Here is a 12,876-nt window from a genome sequence, read left to right as displayed (position 1 = left end):
GCATGAGCGTGTTTGTAAGTATCTATCGGCAGTAACATCATCAGAAAGCTCACAACTACCTGATCGGAGTGGAAGGGGGGGGGGGGGGGGGGTGGCGGCTGGGAGTAGGGGGCAACCGACAATACTCCGAACGTCGGCACTTGCATTATGTTACTCTGGCGCTGAATACGCTTGCCCTCTTTGGTACAGTGCTGTTCATGCCGGGCATGAGGATGTTGCCCTCAACGAGACCGGTAGAATAACGTCATGATGCTGGAGAGCAACGATAACCTGTAAACTCTACAGTCTGCCGGAGATAGCCCCATCAGATTGTAACGGGACATCCTCCTCTAGCATTACTTTTCCTCAATAGTAGCTTTCGATACCACTATTATTTTTCGAATTTTGGACAGATCAATATCATCTCAGTTGCTTTTCTGAAAACTTTCATATAATTTTATACACAGTATGTTATATTTCAAGCTAAAATTTATGAAAAGGAATTAGTTTGTAAAATATCTTAGTTTCGATGTTACAATCGATAAGTGCTAGTTCTGAATGTACAGTTAAAATAATTTTTTTAGAAACATTTGAAATTACGAATTATTTGCAGACTTAAAAGTTCTATTATTAATGGCGCAATCCTGTAATGTTTACTATGTTTATTTCTGGATTCATTTATGAAATAATTATCTAAATTACTAATGTAAAGAAAACTAGTAGGAATTCATTTGTTAAGGAAAATTGTAAACCCTTTGGAATATTGTTATTTCCGCTAGTGTGGAAGCTGTAAGCTTGCCTCTTATGTGATCGGACTATTTTTGCACAATAGGTGCAAACAATGTAATTTCGGCTTTGTTAGTGTAAAAATCAAGATACTGTATAATATACTAAAATGTCAGAAACTCAATGGAAATATATTTACGTAAAAACATTCTACAAGAAAAATCTTCCAGTTCATTTAGTTCAAATCAAGCGTGAGGACCTGATGTAGGATTTTCAGCTCAAGAATCAGACCCTTGGACAAGAAGAACTGGAGCCATCTCAACTTGAAAGTTTATTGTAATATTCGCTTCTCTCAAATCTTCATAAAAAACTTTTCTTATTAATTAATTGGACTAAGCATTGTTTTGATATATGGAAGTAGGAAGCAGAGGGGTGGTTACAAGAAATAAGACAGGAACTTTTTGTATGTCCATCCTTGAGATTGGAGGTCTGATGTTCTTCGGCCTTTCACTTATTTAATAAAATGGAACACCTACAGCCCTCTTACGATGCCATTTATTATGTACTATCAGTTTCAATTCGTCAGTGGACCATCTTCAGGCCTCAGCTGACGCTGAGGAGGGTAACACATCCGTATACACGATTCATCAGTGGCCAACATCTATAACTGGATTTCTTAGACTACCTGTAACAGCGATGTTGTCTCTCCAACCATCAACTATCAACTCACCATAGCTGACGTTTTGAGAAACTACATCTTTGTTATTAGAAGTAGCATGCGAAAATCATTTATAGATGTTGGCCACTTACCAATCGTGTATAAGAATGGTGTTAGCCCCCTCAGTATCAGCTAAGGCCCGAAGATGATGCACTGAAACACCGAAACTGGTAGCCATATAATAAATGACATAACAAGGACGGCTGTACGTGTTCTATTTTACTACATCAGACAAGAAGTTGCCGCAAACACAGAGAGCCACGTAGTGGAACTAAACGCTGCCTACGCATTTCATAGACACCAACCTCCCCTAAGCAGGCTGAAAACTACGTAAAGCTTTCTAAAAACTTTCTTCAATGACAACGCATCATAGTCAATGGCACAACAAAACCTGTGGACAATAGGAACTGCAGGTATCGCATCATAGATACTTATCTTCGGAGGCCCTCCCCCAAGCGAAAATCTGCAACGGAAAACGTGGAAGTTCCTAATATGTGGAGTGGACAGAACAAAGGATAATATGGCCAAATGGAACTATGCTGAGGTTCCGTCAGCTTTATGCAAATATGGAACCGAACAAACCACCAAGCACCTCTGCATATGTCCTCAATACTCAGTTTCCTGCACTCTAGAGGATCCATTGCGGGCCGGGGAGAATGCTGTCGTGGATGCCAATTTTTGGTCTTATTACATTTAGTGATTATAATCTGTTTATATATAACTAATAGTGTATGTCCCTAATTATCTTACATATATTTGTTTATCTCATTTTGTGTATAGGATATGCAACGCTTTTGACACGAATAAACAAATAAATAGTGCGATCGCCTCACCCCCCCTCCCCACCCTCCGACCTTATAAACGTAAGAGAATACACAGACAGAGAAAAGATACTCTGCAGAACCTGATAAAACTACGAAATCACATCAAAGATGGATTGACTGATGCCTTTCATCGTCTCCATTGCACTTTTATGTACCTTTTCACGTGCCTGCTGTATCTTGGCTCCTTCAAATCCTTTTTTTTTTTAATCACTGATATTGGTTATGGCCAACAGGAAATACGACCTTTCGCCCGCTCGCTTCCTTCCTTCAACTGCCCTATTCCAATGATCTCCCTCTTCCACTGATTTTTCATTAATATATTAATTTGTATATGTGGGCAAAGCATTATACATGAGCGTGCTACATGTAATATTTCATACAGAAGTGCACACAAATACTATTTAGAAAATTCAGCGTTACATAGGATTGTGTTGCCAAAAGAAATTAGTACACAGACTGTTGTGACGAAAAATCCTACCCTTTTTTATGTCGTTTACCAAAGACGTTCACGGTTAATGTTTTAAATTTCCAAATAATATCCAGTGCGTAAAAGAATAGTTCCCTTTACACTTATTGATGACTGAAGCATACTAGGCTTCACTAGCCACAGTGTTATCTAGACAAACGAATGTAGGTACGGCGAATCCGTTTATTTCATAGGAGCTCCGAAATTTAATATATTCCAGGTTAACAAGCAAGAGTGCTCCAGATTTCGTAAAGAAGCCATCATACGCTCTGTAAGAAATATCGTCAGTGTAAGCGCTGAGCAAACTGCCGAGAGCGGAAACTTCTGCCACTGCCAGTTTACCAGAAGGCCAAAGCCACCGATAAAAGTTTCAGCCGAACCGTTCACAGCCACTCAGCCACGACAAAATACTTTTCACTTCGACTGTTGCCAGGGCCGACACGAAGTGGAGGGAAGCCAGTAACTTTCACTTCTACAAGGTACTCTGCGTGATGGATTTATTTATGGCATTTTCCTCTGACTCAGTATATTCCACTATTGTACAACTGACGTACAACTGTGTGCTTGCCGGCCGGAGTGGCCGAGCGGTTGTAGGCCTTTCAGTAGGGAACCTAGGTATCCTGCCTCGGGCATGGATGTGTGTGAAGTCCTTAGGTTAGTTAGGTTTAAGTAGTTCTAAGTTATAGGGGACTGATGGCCTCAGATGTTAAGTCCCATAGATTTTGAACTGTGTGCTCGACAGCCAACACAATAGGACATCCCTGTAGGGGATGTAAATTGGACCGAGTGTTCGAAGTGCAGCGTTGGAGAAACACGAAACATCAGTTTAGTTGAGTCTATTGAGTCTACCGAGCGAGGTGAAGCAATGGATAGCACACTGGACTCGCATTCGGGAGAACGACGGTTCAATCCCGCGTTCGGCCATCCTGATTTAGGTTTTCCGTGATTTCCCTAAATCGCTCCAGGAAATGCCGGGATGGTTCCTTTGAAAGGGCACGGCCGACCTTCTTCCCCGTCCTTCCCTAATACAATGAGACCGATTACCTCGCTGTCTGGTTTCCTCCCCCAAACAACCCAACCCAATCTTGAGTTGAGTCTATACGATGCTAAATTACTTCGAGGGAAAAGGAGATAATTGTTTCATCTCCAGACCAATCATTAGCATATTTATGGACTACTACTCAGAGTTGTTACCACGCCGACAATACAGCCTTCTGTCATATGGATACATAGAGTATTCTCCACCAAATACTTTATAGTAATTTACGGACTGTGAGTGTAGACAAAATGGGATGGCTTTGTGTGGAGCAACACTAAAGTGTCAACCCATGTACTGGATTTGTAAATGACACTAGCACCGAAATTGACCAAAACAAATTTGATCGTATCATCGGGTTCCAACACTTGAGGCAATCGGTCTCCGAAATTGTGCATTGCGCCAGCGATGGGCCTTTCGTAGTTTGTTGCTTCAGAGATGTAGTAGCATTTGTACCACAGGTCGTGTAAAACAGTCAATTTCCTTAGCAAACACCTTCTGGAGTTTTCAACAATACCGTGCGAGACGATACAGTAGTTCAAATGGTTCAAATGGCTCTGAGCACTATGGGACTTAACATCTTAGGTCATCAGTCCCCTAGAACTTAGAACTACTTAAACCTAACTAACCTAAGGACATCACACACATCCATGCCCGAGGCAGGATTCGAACCTGCGACCGTAGCAGTCCCGCGGTTCCGGACTGGAGCGCTAGAACCGCACGACCACCGCGGCCGGCGATACAGTAGTAAGATACTGGAATGGTAACGGTAGGGCCGCGTTTCAAATCCACTGACCACCCTGATTTAGGTTTCCTTTGATCTCCTCGATCCCGGGTTCTAACCTCACCACAGCTTTAATTTCGAATAAAAACCATCAGTAATGGCAGCCGAAGACTTCCAGCATAAGAAGCCATCCTCGTTCTGTCAATAGCCTCGTCAGAGGGGGTGGAAGAGAGGACAGGGCTTCAGGGCACTCTCTTGCCCTTGAGGTGGGGCCCTGCCCCTATAGCCAAAAGAGTCAGCAGTGACCAACGGCTTGAGGATGCAAAAGGCGACGAAAACCACTGCATTAAGGACACACGGTGTGTAAGCATATGACATATGGCCTGCAATTGGAAGTATCTTTATGATATCTCCACAGACAAAAGATTCCAGGCTAGTCCCCCATTCGGATCTGCGGGAGGGGACTGCCAATTGGGAGATGACCATGAGAAAAAGCTTGAATATTCAACGAAAGGATAACATTCTGCGAGGCAGGGAGTGAAATGTCATAGGTCTGAACATGCTTGGGAAGCTAGCAAGTAAGAAAAGGGAAAGGAACAAGCCCAGTCTAGATATATCGGGGTCAGTGAAGTGAAATAGAAAGAACTCAAGCATTTATGGTCAGACGAGTAAAAGGCAATATCAACACCAGCAGAAACTGTAGTAGAATTCATTATCAATAGCAAAGTACAGCAGACATTGACTTACTGTGAAAAGTTCAGTGAGGGATTATTGTCATCAGTGTCGACGGTAAAACTACACCGACAGCAGTAGTTCAGATATACATGCCGATGTCGCAGTTAGAATCTGAAGAGATATAGAAAGTATATGAGGGCACTGAACGGGTAATTCAGTAGGTAAAGGGATATGAAAATCTAATAGTCATGTGGGATTGGAATGCGGTTGTCGGGGAAGAAGTAGAAGGACCAGTTACGAGAGAATACGGACTTTGTAGTACGAATGAAAGAGGAGAATGTCTAACTCAGTTGCGAAACAATTTCAGCTGTTTACAGTGAATACTCTGTTTAAGAATCATAAGAGGAGGAGGTGTTCTTGGAAAAGGCTGGGAAATTCGGGAATAATCCATTTCGACTAGATCATGACCAAGCAGAGATTTCTAAATCAGTTACTGGATTGTAAGGCGTACCTAGGAGAAGATATAGACACAGATAATTTAGTAATGATGAAGGGCAGAGTCCATTGAAAGAGGCTAGTCAGGAAGAATCAGTGTGAAAGGAAGTGGGACACGGAAGGACTCAGTTCCCTGAGGTTGTAGGTACTGCGATAATGTACAGCTCAGTAGGCAGTTGAGTTGAAGAAGGATGACATCTCTAAAAAGAGCAAATCGCAGAAGTGGAAAAGAAAAAGGTAGGCACAAAGAAGGTAACAGAAAAGAAAAATGGGTGACAGAAGAAATAATTCATCTGAGTGACGAAAGAAGGAAGTACAAAAACTGTCAAAGTAATTCAAAAATACAGAAATACAAGTCACTCAGGAATGACGTACATGAATCTAAGGCGAAATGGTTGCATGAAAAACGTGAAGAAATCGAAAAAGTAATGATTTTCGGGAGGACCGACCCGACACACAGAAAAATCAAAACGACCTTCGACGAAATGAAAAGCAAGGGCGGTAACATTATGAGTGCAATTGGAAATCCACTGTTAAATGCAGAGGAGACAGCGGATAGTAGGAATGAGCTCTACGAAGGGCAGGGACTTGTCTGACAACGTCATGGAAGAAGATACGGGAGCTGACAGGGAAGCGAAAAGGGATCCAGTATTAGAATCAGAATTTAAAAGAGCTTTAGACGACTTAATATCAAATAAGGCTGAAGAAATTCCATCGAATTTCTGAAATCATTGCGGTACTGGCGATATACTATTTGACTTATGCAAAAACATCATTCATACAATTCCGAAGATTGCACGAGCCGCAAAGTACGAGAATTATTGTACAATCCGCTCAACAGCTCATGCATCCACGCTGCTAAAAGAATAATATATAGAAGAATGGAAAGGAAAATTGAGGATGTGTTAGATGATGATCAGTTTCGCTTTAAGAAAGGTAGAGGCACCAAAGAGGCAGTTCTGATGTCTGGGTTGATAATGGAAGCAAAACTGAAGTAGCATCTGCTGATCTGTAACTAGCGTTCGACAATGTAAAACGCTGGAAGATGTTCGAAATTGTGAGGGAAGTCGGGGTAAGCTATAGGGATAGACGGGTAGTTTACAATATGCACAAGATCCAGGAGGGAGCAATAACCAAGAACGAAGCGCTCGGGTTAACGAGGGAGTGAGACAGGGAAGTAGTCTTTTGCCAATACTGTTCAATCTATACATTCAAAAAGGAATGACGGAAACAAAAGAAACTCTGAAGACTAAGATTGAAATTCAACGTGAAAAGCAAGAATGATGAGATGTTTCCAAACACCGCATTCCTGTATTAAGCTGTTTTATTCACAACTGGCGGTTTCACATCAGTATAGACGAATCTTCAGCTATATTTTCCACGAATTCAAATGAAATTGTAGAAATACGCAACCATAAATAGTGCTGTCATTCAACAAAAACATGTAGTTACAATATTATATTTTTGTAAAACCGATGGTCAGTTACGGAGTCCCAGCATTCGAGAAGTTATCTACGTTAAGAGTCAGATCACATTGATGAGCCATCATAATAAAACTGACCACACCCAAAACATTTTCACCAAAAGTGTACAAAACTTGACAACTGATCCAATCTGGACTACAAAAAAGCGTGAAAAAGAACGGATAATGAATTGGATACTAATGTAACCGGTTTTAAATGCCTTAAAAATTAACTAAGTACCATTTGTACAGGCCAACGGCCTTGCCACAGTGGTAACACCGGTTCCAGTCAGATCACCGAAGTTAAGCGCTGTCGGGCTGGGTTAGCACTTGGATAGGTGACCATCCGGGCTGCTGAGCACTGTCGGCAAGCGGGGTGCACTCAGCCCTTGTCAGGCAAACTGAGGAGCTACTTGACTGAGAAGTAGCGGCTCCGGTCTCGGAAACGGACATACGGCCGGGAGAGCGGTGTGCTGACCACATGCCCCTCAATATCCGCATCCAGTGACGCCTGTGGTCTGAGGATGACACGGCGGCCTGTCGGTACCGTTGGGCCTTCATGGCGTGTTCGGGAGGAGTTTTTTTAGTTTTAGTTTACATGGGGGAGTATCACACAAAAATTAATACAGTAACTTCTTTTTTGAGTCAGCACTCTTCTGACTGATTTCATGAGGCCCGCCACGAATTCCTCTCTTGTGCCAACCTCTTCATCTCAGAGTAGCATTGCAACCTACGTCCTCAATTATTTGCTGGATTTATTCCTGCCTCTGTCTTCCTCTACAGTTATTATCCTCTACAGCTCCCTCTGTGCTACAGAAGTTACTCCCCGATGTCCTTACAGATGTCCTGCCATCCTATCCCTTCTTCTTGTCAGTATCTGCGGTATATTCCTTTCCTCCACGAATCTCTGGTGAACCTTCTCATTTCTTACCTTATTATCCCACCTAATTTTCAACATTCTTTTGTAGCATCACGTCTCAAATGATCCGTTCTCCACCTTCCCGGTATTCCCAAAGTCCATGGTTCTCTATCATACAATGCTGTGCTCCAAACGTACATTCTCAGAAATTTCTTCATCAAATTAAGGCCTACGATTGTTACTGGTAGACTTCTCTTTGCCAGGAATACCCCTTTCAATTTTGCAAGTCTGCTTTTGATGCCTTCCTTGCTCCGTCCGTCATGAGTCATTTTGGTGCCTGTTAGGTCAATTCTTTAACCTAATCTACTTCGTGACCACCAATCCTGATATTGTTTACTGGGTGTTGTGTGATGTCCTTAGGTTAATTAGGTTTAAGTAGTTCTAAGTTCTAGGGGACTGATGACCATAGCTGTTAAGTCCCATAGTGCTCAGAGCCATTTGAACCATTTTTTGATATTGTTTCTCGCTATTACCATTTCTGCTACTTCTCATTTTCTTCGTCTATCTTCGCTCTAGTCTCAGTCCATATTCTGTACACGTTAGCCTGTTTATTCCATTCCGTGGATCCTGTAATTCTTCTTCACTTTCACTGATGATGTTTTCATTGATATCTTTTCACTCTGAATCTTAATTCACCTCTTGAACTTTCCTTTTATTTCCGTCATGGCTTCTTCTATGCACAGATTTAACAGTAGGAGCGAAAGATTGAACAGTAGACACGAGAGACTTCGTCCTTGCACCCTTTTGAATCCAAGCGCTTCGTTCTTGGTCACCCACTCTTACTTTTCCCCCTTTACTCTTGCACATATTGTATATTATCCGTCTTTCCCTACAGCTTACTCTTACTTTCTCAGAATGTTAAACATCTTGAACCATTTGAGAGTGTCGAACGCTTTTCACAGATCGACAAATCTTATGAACGTGCCTTGATTTATCTTTCGTCTTACTTCCATTTTGAATTGCAACGTCAGAATTGACGCCCTTACCTATCCTAAATCCAGACTGACCCTCATCTGACACTTCCTCAATTATCTTGCTCATTCTTCTGTACATTATTATTCTCGTCAGCTGCTTGGATTGGTGGGCTGTCAAGCTAATCGTGCGATAATTTTCCCACTTGTCTGGTCCTGGAATCTTGGGAATCGTGTGGAGACGTTTTTCTGAAAGTCAGATGGTATGTCGTCAGACGCGTACATTCTACACACCAAAGTGAATATTAATTTTATCAACTCTGCCCCCATCAAGTCGTCCAAAGCTTTTTCTAGATCCGATTCTAATACTGGATCCCCTAACTCTTCAAAATCGACATATGTTTCTTCTTCTGTCACGTCATCAGACACATCTTCCACCTCATAGAGACCTTCAATGTACTCTTTCCGCTCTCTCCTCTGCATTTAACAGTGGAATTGGGACGTAAACTCGGCCAGCAACTGGAAACAGTGTGAAACAACACTTCTCCGAGCAAATGACATTCTTCCTTTGCTACAGGGTGCAGGTTTTATCGTTTCCTGTTACGGGCATTTGCATCACTGATGAGACGTTTTAAAAGTACATCTCGCTCTGCAGCTCCCTCTTTACGGAGCTCCCGCAAAGCTACAAAGAATGGAAGACTGCAAAACAAGGTAAAACAGTGTGTTCGCAGTGCCAAAATCAGGCACGCTCGTTACTTTATGTGCAGTGATACGACACCTGCGATTTTGTGTGCCTTGGTTACGAAGATGTAACTTCACGAACTTTTTATCAGGTCTCAACGGAAAAACTACTACGCTAAAACGAACTATCTTTATACGACACAGGTAATCCTGACACTTTCCATCCGAAACACGTAACAACAAACATGTGGCCGATGATATCAGCACAGCAGTGATCAAAACTATGCAGATAGCTTAGCAACTGTCTTAATAGGCATATTAAATTTTTCTCTCGTGACTGGATCATATACCAAGCCACCCCTTTCCCTAAAAATTATAACTCCCAATCATTTTTTGAGTGCCTACATAAAGAGCAACTGACTAGCTGTGTCCAAAGCCCTGAAATACATTGCTTGCAACCAACGTAACGAAAACATACGAAGATTCATCTCTTATGACAAATATAAATCCAGCGTCCGTAACCACAACTGCAATATTTAAGGCAACTGGTGATCTGAAATATGCCTTGGCCATCTAGATGCCACAGTATTGAAAGTACTAGACTACAGAAAACCATTTGTTGCAGATAACAATGTGACAGCTAAAATTTCCGGATCGCACGGTGAGGTGATTTTACAGACACTTGAAAGTCATTTTCTCATGAGTGCAGGGTATTGTTCTCCTTGAACACTGAAGAGCCAAAGAAACTGGTACACCTGCCTAATATCGTGTAGGGCCCCTGTGAGCACGCAGAAGTGCCGTAACACGATGTGGCATGGACTCGACTAATGTCTGAGGTAGTGCTGGAGGGAACTGAAACCATGAATCGTGCAGGGCTGTCCATAAATGCGTAAGAATGCAGGGAATGGAGATCTCTTCTGAACAGCACGTTGCAAGGCATCCCAGATATGCTAAGTAATGTTCATGTCTGGGGAATTTGGTGGCCAGCGGATGTGTTTAAACTCATAAGTGCGTTCCTGCAGCAACTCTGTAGCAATTCTGGACGTGCGGGGTGTCGCATTGTCCTGCTGGAATTGCTCAAGTCCGTCGGAGTGCACAATGGACACGAATGGATGCAGGTAATCAGACAGGATGCTTACGTACATGTCACCTGTCGGAGTCGTATCTAGGCGTATCAGGGTCCGATATCACTCCAACTGCACACGCCCCTCACCACTACAGAACCTCCACTATCTCGAACAGTCGCCTGCTGACATGCAACGTCCATGAATTCGTAAGGTTATATCCATACCCGTACATGTCCATCCGCTCGATAGAATTTGTAACGAGACTCGTCCGACTAAGCAGTATGTTTCCAGTCATCAACAACCCAACGTCGGTGCTGACGGGCGTAAAGTTTTGTGTCCAGCAGTCATCAAGGGTACACGAGTGGGCCTTGTGCTCCGGAAGCCCATATCGATGATGTTTCGTTGAATGGTTCGTACGATGACACTTGTTGATGGCGCAGCATATAAATATGTAGCAGTTTGCGGAAGGGTTGCACTTCTGTCGCGCTGAACGATTCTCTTCAATCGTCTTTGGGGGAGTTCTTGCACGATCTTTTGCCGGCCGCAGCGATGTCGGAGATTTGATGTTTTACCGAGTTCGGTACACTCGGTAAACTCGTGAAATGGTCGTACAGGACAATCGCCACTTCACCGCTACCTCGGCGATGTTGTGCCCATCGCTCGTGCGTCTACTAAAATATCACGTTTAAACTAAATTAAATCTTGATAACGTGCCATTGTACCAGCAGTAACCGATCTAACAACTGCACCAGACACCTGTTGTCTTATACTGGTGTTGCCGTCCATAGCGCCGTATTCTACTTGTTTACATATCTCTGTAACTGAATACGCCTGGCTCTACCAGGTCCTTTGGCGCTTCAGTGTATGTCAATAATATCTCGTCAGTCCTGAGCTATAAATATCATTTCTATGGGGACAATCTCCTGCTTTACGCAAGTGCCAGACCTGAAGATATCAACACTGCGATTGTCAAGATGAATCACGACATGTCTGGAGAGATGTGCTCAAAACCTGGGACTTAAAGTAAGTGCGAAGAACACAAAAATATTCCATCAGAAATTAATAAGTTATAAATCTCAAGAACAAGTGTGTACTATTTTTGTCAGCAGTATTCCAATACCACGAGAAAACTGTCACGAACTTAGATTTAGCCTTGGAGGAGCTTTTTAATTGGGTAGAAAACGTTGTTGCCACATATAGGAAGACCATCACTCTCTTGTATGCTCTCAAAAAGTTTCCAAAGATACACTCACAGTCCGCAGCTCGTGGTCGTGCGGTAGCGTTCTCGCTCCCCACGTCCGGATTCCCGGGTTCGATTCCCGGAGGGGTCAGGGATTTTCTTTGCCTCGTGATGACTGGGTCTTGTGTGACGTCCTTAGGTTAGATAGGTTTAAGTAGTTCTAAGTTCTAGGCGACTGATGACCATAGATGTTAAGTCCCATAGTGCTCAGAGCCATTTTTGAACCATACACTCACAACCAAGACATCGTCAACATAGTCGTCGAGGAATAAATCAAACCATATAGGTTGACCCTTACACAGAAAATTACAACAACCAATCATTTTTTACAATGCCATTTATGTATTTAAACAGCGCCGTTACCGGTTTCGTACCAATAGGTTCATCCTCAGACAGCTAGTTCGTGTTTTACATTAGAATTCGTGTTTTGTTTCCCCACCTGACGAAACTTCCTTGGGGTAGTGATGCCCTACAACCAAAATAAGATGTGGTTCAAATGGCTCTGAGCACTATGGGACTTAACTTCTGAGGTCATCAGTCCCCTAGAACTTAGAAGTACTTAAACCTAAGTAACCTAAGGACATCACATACATCCATGCCCGAGGCAGGATTCGAACCTGGGACCATAGCAGTTGCGCGGTTCCAGACTGAAGCGCCTTGAATCGCTCGGCGACCCTGGCCAGCAATAAGATGTGGAAAAAATAAAAAAGTCCACTTTTGTAATATTTGTTATATTTATATATGCAAATCCGTCCCAAACCGTTTAATGTGCTTTCAAAGTATGCCATAATATGTCCATAGTTGTAATATTTATTTATGTACATCTGGCCCTTATTTACTTTTGTTACAATGTATATCACAATATTTACGTAATATCACTGCAGTAACACTTTGTAACTGACTTCTTTATTTGTTTATCTTAATTTTAATCAGTTCTCTTTCAATATAAATAG

At 42.5% G+C, this 12,876-nt stretch overlaps 1 pseudogene; it reads left to right on the top strand.

Moving 5' to 3' along the window:
* The first annotated feature begins 7,357 nt into the window (after positions 1-7,357).
* On the top strand, positions 7,358-7,475 carry LOC126422978 (5S ribosomal RNA; annotated as a pseudogene).
* The last annotated feature ends 5,401 nt before the right edge of the window (positions 7,476-12,876 follow it).

Source organism: Schistocerca serialis, chromosome 1 (genome assembly GCF_023864345.2).
Source record: "Schistocerca serialis cubense isolate TAMUIC-IGC-003099 chromosome 1, iqSchSeri2.2, whole genome shotgun sequence".
Taxonomy (NCBI): Eukaryota; Metazoa; Arthropoda; class Insecta; order Orthoptera; family Acrididae; genus Schistocerca; species Schistocerca serialis.
Note: the sequence above shows the minus strand (reverse complement) of the source record. Positions and strands in the feature narration are given on the sequence as shown.